This window comes from Oncorhynchus masou, unplaced genomic scaffold (assembly GCF_036934945.1).
Source record: "Oncorhynchus masou masou isolate Uvic2021 unplaced genomic scaffold, UVic_Omas_1.1 unplaced_scaffold_3278, whole genome shotgun sequence".
NCBI lineage: Eukaryota > Metazoa > Chordata > Actinopteri > Salmoniformes > Salmonidae > Oncorhynchus > Oncorhynchus masou.
Genome location: NW_027009691.1, coordinates 32417 through 41435, shown reverse-complemented (window position 1 = coordinate 41435; position 9019 = coordinate 32417). Strand labels below are relative to the sequence as shown.

At 49.2% G+C, this 9019-nt stretch overlaps 1 pseudogene; it reads left to right on the top strand.

The window, feature by feature from the left end:
• Positions 1-833: 833 nt before the first annotated feature.
• The window catches only part of LOC135534350 (MAP kinase-interacting serine/threonine-protein kinase 2-like), a 28498-nt pseudogene continuing 20312 nt past the window's right edge, over positions 834-9019 (top strand).

Genomic DNA, 9019 nt, shown 5'->3' with positions numbered 1-9019 from the left:
GAGGTACAGCAGGCTCACTGGGGAGGTACAGCAGGCTCACTGGGGAGGTACAGCAGGCTCACTGGGGAGGGTACAGCAGGCTCACTGGGGGGGGACACAGGTACAGCAGCCTTACTGGGGACACACACACAGGTACAGCAGGCTCACTGGGGAGGTACAGCAGGCTCACTGTGGGGGTACAGCAGGCTCACTGTGGGGGTACAGCAGGCTCACTGGGGAGGTACAGCAGGCTCACTGGGGGGTACAGCAGGCTCACTGGGGGGGTACAGCAGGCTCACTGGGGGGGGTACAGCAGGCTCACTGGGGGGTACAGCAGGCTCACTGGGGGGGTACAGCAGGCTCACTGGGGGGTACAGCAGGCTCACTGTGGGGGTACAGCAGGCTCACTGGGGGGTACAGCAGGCTCACTGTGGGGGTACAGCAGGCTCACTGGGGGGTACAGCAGGCTCACTGGGGGGTACAGCAGGCTCACTGGGGGGTACAGCAGGCTCACTGGGGGGTACAGCAGGCTCACTGGGGGGTACAGCAGGCTCACTGGGGGGGCACAGCAGGCTCACTGGGGGGCACAGCAGGCTCACTGGGGGGTACAGCAGGCTCACTGGGGGGATACAGCAGGCTCACTGGGGGGGCACAGCAGGCTCACTGGGGGGTACAGCAGGCTCACTGGGGGGGCACAGCAGGCTCACTGGGGGGGGCACAGCAGGCTCACTGGGGGGTACAGCAGGCTCACTGGGGGGGACACAGAGCAGGAATATGGACCGCTGTGATTCACTACTGTATAGATATAGGCATTACCTTCACACTGTTTGTAACCATTTCTCTCTTGTTCACAGAAACATTCTGGAGCTGGTCGAGTTCTTTGAGGAAGAAGACAAATTCTACTTGGTTTTTGAGAAACTAAGAGGAGGTTAGTGGATATCAATCTTAATTGCAAACTCTCCCAAAATGATGGTTCAAACTCTCCCATCCGTAGAAAATGATGGTTCAACCTCTCCCATCCGTAGAAAATGATGGTTCACTCTCGCATCCATAGAAAATGATGGTTCAACCTCTCCCATCCGTAGAAAATGATGGTTCACTCTCCCATCCGTAGAAAATGATGGTTCACTCTCCCATTTGTAGAAAATGATGGGTCAACCTCTCCCATTTGTAGAAAATGATGGGTCAACCTCTCCCATCCGTAAGAAAATGATGGGTCAACCTCTCCCATCCGTAAGAAAATGATGGGTCAACCTCTCCCATCCGTAAGAAAATGATGGGTCAACCTCTCCCATCCGTAAGAAAATGATGGGTCAACCTCTCCCATCCGTAAGAAAATGATGGGTCAACCTCTCCCATCCGTAAGAAAATGATGGGTCAACCTCTCCCATCTGTAGAAAATGATGGGTCAACCTCTCCCATCCGTAGAAAATGATGGGTCAACCTCTCCCATCCGTAAGAAAATGATGGGTCAACCTCTCCCATCCGTAAGAAAATGATGGGTCAACCTCTCCCATCCGTAAGAAAATGATGGGTCAACCTCTCCCATCCGTAAGAAAATGATGGGTCAACCTCTCCCATCCGTAAGAAAATGATGGGTCAACCTCTCCCATCCGTAAGAAAATGATGGGTCAACCTCTCCCATCCGTAAGAAAATGATGGGTCAACCTCTCCCATCCGTAAGAAAATGATGGGTCAACCTCTCCCATCCGTAAGAAAATGATGGGTCAACCTCTCCCATCCGTAAGAAAATGATGGGTCAACCTCTCCCATCCGTAAGAAAATGATGGGTCAACCTCTCCCATCCGTAAGAAAATGATGGGTCAACTCTCTCCCATCCGTAAGAAAATGATGGGTCAACCTCTCCCATCCGTAAGAAAATGATGGGTCAACCTCTCCCATCCGTAAGAAAATGATGGGTCAACCTCTCCCATCCGTAAGAAAATGATGGGTCAACCTCTCCCATCCGTAAGAAAATGATGGGTCAACCTCTCCCATCCGTAAGAAAATGATGGGTCAACCTCTCCCATCCGTAAGAAAATGATGGGTCAACCTCTCCCATCCGTAAGAAAATGATGGGTCAACTCTCCCATCCGTAAGAAAATGATGGTCAACCTCTCCCATCCGTAAGAAATGATGGGCCTCTCCCATCCGTAAGAAATGCTGGTCAACCTCTCCCATCCGTAAGAAAATGATGCGGTCAACCTCTCCCATCCGTAAGAAAATGAGCGCGCACAACTTTCCCATCCGTAAGAAATGATGGGTCAACCTCTCCCCATCCGTAAGAAATGATGGGTCAACCTCTCCCATCCGTGAAGAAATGATGGGTCAACCTCTCCCATCCGCAAGAAAATGATGGGTCAACTCTCTCCCATCCGTAAGAAAATGATGGGTCAACCTCTCCCATCCGTAAGAAAATGATGGGTCAACTCCTCTCCCATCCGTAAGAAAATGATGGGTCAACCTCCTATCCGTAAGAAAATGATGGGTCAACCTCTCCCATCCGTAAGAAAATGATGGGTCAACCTCTCCCCATCCTAAGAAAATGATGGGTCAACCTCTCCCATCTGTAAGAAAATGATGGGTCAACCTCTCCCATCTGTAGAAAATGATGGGTCAAACTCTCCCATCCGTAAGAAAATGATGGGTCAAACTCTCCCATCCGTAAGAAATGATGGGTCAACTCTCCATCTGTTGAAAATGATGGGTCAACTTCTCTCCCATCTGTAAGAAAATGATGGGTCAACCTCTCCATCTGTAAGAAAATGATGGGTCAACCTCTCCCATCCATAAGAAAATGATGGAGTCAGCTCTCCCATCCGTAGGAAATAATAAGTTCCACGCAGTTTTGGACTTATGGTCAGTCAGTTTTATATCGTAGATGCGACCGCTGAGGCAGTGTCTCCTGTGCTTATATCAAGGTCAATAGTCTCACATCTTCTCCCCCTGGAGTCTCTGAAATGCAGCAACTTGAGGCAGTGTCTTCATTAAAAGTTGACATTGTTTTTTTTCTCCATATCAACCTCTCCATCCTCCCCTCTCTCCTCCTGCAGGGTCAGTGTTGACCCACATCCACCGTAGACAACACTTCAGTGAGCAGGAGGCCAGTTATGTGGTGCAGGACATCGCCAGTGCTCTAAACTACCTCCACAACAAGGGAATGGGCACACAGGGACCTGAAGCCTGAAAAACATCCTGTGTGAGCACGTGGACCGGGTGAGTCAGAGTGCACGCACTCCTCCCATCGCGTCACAGGCTCCTGATGGGACGAAGGAGAGCCAGAGTTGAGCCCAGTCTAAAATACTAGTGGACTTTAATCCCGTCATTCAGGCCCTGGAAAACAGTGTGAGAGCATGGTGATTGGGTGAGTCAGTCATTCAGGCCCTGAAACAGGAGAAAGCATGGTGAGTCAGGTGCACGCCAAACACACTACACCGTGTGAGAGAGCATGGTGATTGGGTGAGTCAGTCATTCAGGCCCTGAGAACTGTGAGAGAGCATGGTGATTGGGTGAGTCAGTCATTCAGGCCCTGGAAAACAGTGTGAGAGAGCATGGTGAGTCAGGGTGCACGCCAAACACCACACCGTGTGAGAGAGCATGGTGATTGGGTGAGTCAGTCATCCAGGCCCTGAAACAGTGTGAGAGAGCATGGTGATTGGGTGAGTCAGTCATTCAGGCCCTGAAAACCGTGTGGAGATGGTGATTGGGTGAGTCAGTCATTCAGGCCCTGAAAAGTGTGAGAGAGCATGGTGATTGGGTGCGTCAGTCATTCAGGCCCTGAAAACAGTGTGAGAGAGCATGGTGATTGGGTGCGTCAGTCATTCAGACCCTGAAAACAGTGTGAGAGGCATGGTGATTGGAGTGAGCACCAAACACACCGTGTGAGAGAGCATGGTGATTGGGTGAGCACCAAACACACCGTGTGAGAGAGCATGGTGATTGGTGAGTACCAAACACACAGTGTGAGAGAGCATGGTGATTGGGTGAGCACCAAACACACAGTGTGAGAGAGCATGGTGATTGGGTGAGTCATTCAGGCCCTGGAAAACAGTGTGAGAGAGCATGGTGATTGGGTGAGTCATTCAGGCCCTGAAAACAGTGTGAGAGAGCATGGTGATTGGGTGAGTCAGTCATTCAGGCCCTGAAAACGATGAAGAGAGCATGGTGATTGGTGCAGGCCAAACACACCGTGTGAGAGAGCATGGTGATTGGTGAGTCAGTCATTCAGGCCCTGAAAACAGTGTGAGAGAGCATGGTGATTGGGTGCATGCCAAACACACAGTGTGAGAGAGCATGGTGATTGGGTGCATGCCAAACACACAGTGTGAGAGAGCATGGTGATTGGGTGCATGCCAAACACACCGTGTGAGAGAGCATGGTGATTGGGTGAGTCAGTCATTCAGTCTCTGAAACAGTGTGAGAGAGCATGGTGATTGGGTGAGTCAGTCATTCAGGCCCTGAAAACAGTGTGAGAGAGCATGGTGATTGGGTGCAGGCCAAACACACCGTGTGAGAGAGATGGTGATTGGGTGAGCACCAAACACACAGTGTGAGAGAGCATGGTGATTGGGTGAGCACCCATGAACAGGCACAGATTATACAGGCGAGCCAGACTTCAAGGAAAGTTCCACTAAATGTTTATATATTTGCTGTTTGTTTCATTAGTCCACTGGTAATACAGTTCCAAAATGTTTCCATGTCGGCAATCAAGTTTTCCAGATTTAAAACATTCAAAATACAAAAACCCAGCCAGTATTATGCGTTTTGCAGGAGCAGTGAGACTTGAAATCTGTTCACTCAGGCCCTAACCTTGATAGATAGTTATGGTAAATAGAACAATGGTTGGTTACATCCGAATGCAGTTTATTACTGTGACACGATAAGGATAACTTAATAACATGGAGAAAACCTTGCTTGGCAGTAGTCTTAGTGCAGTATGTTTGGGCCTGACTGGCCTACATGAAGGTTGAATGATGTGGATAAGGTCAGTGGTCTACTTTAGTTGAATGATGTGGATAAGAAGGTCAGTGGCCTTTAGTTGAATGATGTGGATAAGAAGGTCAGTGGTCTTCTTTAGTTGAATGCTGTGGAGAAGGTCAGTGGCCTACTTTAGTTGAATGATGTGGATAAGAAGGTCAGTGGCCTTTAGTTGAATGAATGGGATGTGGATAAGGTGGTCAGTGGTCTACTTTAGTTGAATGATGTGGATAAGAAGGTCAGTGGTCTACTTTAGTTGAATGATGTGGATAAGGTGGTCAGTGGTCTACATTAGTTGAATGCTGTGGATAAGAAGGTCAGTGGTCTACTTTAGTTGAATGATGTGGATAAGGTGGTCAGTGGTCTACATTAGTTGAATGCTGTGGATAAGAAGGTCAGTGGTCTACTTTAGTTGAATGATGTGGATAAGAAGGTTAGTGGCCTACTTTAGTTGAATGATGTGGATAAGAAGGTTAGTGGCCTACTTTTAGTTGAATGCTGTGGAGAAGGTCAGTGGTCTACTTTAGTTGAATGCTGTGGATAAGAAGGTCAGTGGCCTTTAGTTGAATGATGTGGATAAGGTGGTCAGTGGTCTACTTTAGTTGAATGATGTGGATAAGAAGGTCAGTGGTCTACTTTAGTTGAATGATGTGGATAAGAAGGTCAGTGGTCTACTTTAGTTGAATGATGTGGATAAGGTGGTCAGTGGTCTACTTTAGTTGAATGATGTGGATAAGAAGGTCAGTGGTCTACTTTAGTTGAATGATGTGGATAAGAAGGTCAGTGGTCTACTTTAGTTGAATGCTGTGGAGAAGGTCAGTGGTCTACTTTAGTTGAATGCTGTGGAAGGTCAGTGGTCTACTTTAGTTGAATGCTGTGGAGAAGGTTAGTGGCCTACTTTAGTTGAATGCTGTGGATAAGAAGGTTAGTGGCCTACTTTAGTTGAATGATGTGGATAGAAGGTCAGTGGTCTACTTTAGTTGAATGATGTGGATAAGAAGGTCAGTGGTCTACTTTAGTTGAATGATGTGGATAAGGTGGTCAGTGGTCTACTTTAGTTGAATGCTGTGGATAAGAAGGTCAGTGGTCTACTTTAGTTGAATGATGTGGATAAGGTGGTCAGTGGTCTACTTTAGTTGAATGCTGTGGATAAGAAGGTTAGTGGCCTACTTTAGTTGAATGATGTGGATAAGAAGGTTAGTGGCCTACTTTAGTTGAATGATGTGGATAAGAAGGTCAGTGGTCTACTTTAGTTGAATGATGTGGATAAGAAGGTCAGTGGTCTACTTTAGTTGAATGATGTGGATAAGAAGGTCAGTGGTCTACTTTAGTTGAATGATGTGGATAAGGTGGTCAGTGGTCTACTTTAGTTGAATGATGTGGATAAGGGGTCAGTGGTCTACTTTAGTTGAATGATGTGGATAAGGTGGTCAGTGGTCTACTTTAGTTGAATGATGTGGATAAGGTGGTCAGTGGTCTACTTTAGTTGAATGCTGTGGATGAGAAGGAATCAGTGGTCTACTTTAGTTGAATGCTGTGGAGAAGGTCGTCAGTGGCCTACTTTAGTTGAATGCTGTGGAGAAGGTCCAGTGGCCTACTTTAGTTGAATGCTGTGGAGAAGGTCGTCAGTGGCCTACTTTAGTTGAATGCTGTGGAGAAGGTCAGTGAACTACTTTAGTTGAATGCTGTGGAGAAGGTCAGTGGCCTTTAGTTGAATGCCGTGGAGAAGGTCAGCGGTCTAAATGCCTCCGCTGTGTGTTTTAACCTCCTAGATGTCACCGGTGAAGATCTGTGATTTTGACCTGGGCAGAGGCATCCGGCCGAACAGTGCCAGCTCCCCCTATCTCTACTCCTGAACTCATCACTCCGGTGAGTCCTCGTAATGTTCAGTGCCAGCTCCCCTATCTCTACTCCTGACCTCATCACTCCGGTGAGTCCCCGTAATGTTCAGTGCCAGCTCCCCCTATCTCTACTCCTGAACTCATCACTCCGGTGAGTCCTCGAATGTTCAGTGCCAGCTCCCCATCTCTACTCCTGAACTCATCACCCGGTGAGTCCTCGTAATGTTCAGTGCCAGCTCCCCATTCTACTCCTGAACTCATCACTCCGGTGAGTCCTCGTAATGTTCAGTGCCAGCTCCCCTATCTCTACTCCTGACCTCATCACTCCGGTGAGTCCTCGTAATGTTCAGTGCCAGCTCCCCTATTCTACTCCTGACCTCATCACTCCGGTGAGTCCTCGTAATGTTCAGTGCCAGCTCCCCTATCTCTACTCCTGAACTCATCACTCCGGTGAGTCCTCGTACGTTCAGTGCCAGCTCCCATCTCTACCCTGACCTCATCACTCCGGTGAGTCCGTAATGTTCAGTGCCAGCTCCCCTCATCTCTACTCCTGAACTCATCACTCCGGTGAGTCCCTCGTAATGTTCAGTGCCAGCTCCCCTATCTCTACTCCTGACCTCATCACTCCGGTGAGTCCCGTAATGTTCAGTGCCAGCCCCCCTATCTCTACTCCTGACCTCATCACTCCGGTGAGTCCTCGTAATGTTCAGTGCCAGCTCCCCTATCTCTACTCCCTGAACTCATCACTCCGGTGAGTCCCTCGTAATGTTCAGTGCCAGCTCCCCTATCTCTACTCCTGACCTCATCACTCCGGTGAGTCCCGAATGTTCAGTGCCAGCTCCCTATCTCTACTCCCTGACCTCATCACTCCGGTGAGTCCCTCAGAATGTTCAGTGCCAGCTCCCCTATCTCTACTCCTGACCTCATCACCCGGTGAGTCCTCGTAATGTTCAGTGCCAGCCCCTATCTCTACTCCTGAACTCATCACTCCGGTGAGTCCCGTAATGTTCAGTGCCAGCTCCCCTATCTCTACTCCTGACCTCATCACCCGGTGAGTCCTCGTGAATGTTCAGTGCCAGCCCCCTATCTCTACTCCTGAACTCATCACCCGGTGAGTCCTCAGTAATGTTCAGTGCCAGCTCCCCTATCTCTACTCCTGAACTCATCATCCGGTGAGTCCCGTAATGTTCCAGTGCCAGCTCCCTATCTCTACTCCTGACCTCATCACTCCGGTGAGTCCTCGTAATGTTCAGTGCCAGCTCCCCTATCTCTACTCCTGACTCATCACTCCGGTGAGTCCTCGTACGTTCAGTGCCAGCTCCCTATCTCTACTCCTGAACTCACTCCCGGTGAGTCCTCAGAATGCCCAGTGCCAGCTCCCCTATCTCTACTCCTGACCTCATCACTCCGGGTGAGTCCTCGTAATGTTCAGTGCCAGCTCCCCTATCTCTACTCCTGACCTCATCACTCCGGTGAGTCCTCGTAATGTTCAGTGCCAGCTCCCCTATCTCTACTCCTGAACTCATCACTCCGGTGAGTCCTCGCAATGTTCAGTGCCAGCTCCCCTATCTCTACTCCTGAACTCATCACTCCGGTGAGTCCTCGTAATGTTCAGTGCCAGCTCCCCTATCTCTACTCCTGAACTCATCACTCCGGTGAGTCCTCGTAATGTTCAGTGCCAGCTCTATCTCTACTCCTGAACTCATCACCCGGTGAGTCCTCGTAATGTTCAGTGCCAGCTCCCCTATCTCTACTCCTGAACTCATCACTCCGGTGAGTCCTCGTAATGTTCAGTGCCAGCCCCTATCTCTACTCCTGAACTCATCACTCCGGTGAGTCCTCGTAATGTTCAGTGCCAGCTCCCCTATCTCTACTCCTGAACTCATCACCCGGTGAGTCCTCGTAATGTTCAGTGCCAGCTCCCCTATCTCTACTCCTGAACTCATCACTCCGGTGAGTCCGTAATATTCAGATCTCTCTTTGTTGATCCACCTCCCATCTCTTTCTGCGTCTGTCAAATGCACCGTTTTATTCATCACATGCTTGGTAAACAACAGGTGTGGACTAACAGTGTAATGCTGACTGAAGGGTCCTTGGTAAACAACAGGTGTGGACTAACAGTGAAATGCTGACTGAAGGGTCCTTGGTAAACAACAGGTGTGGACTAACAGTGAAATGCTTGGTAAACAACAGGTGTGGACGAACAGTGAAATGCTTGGTAA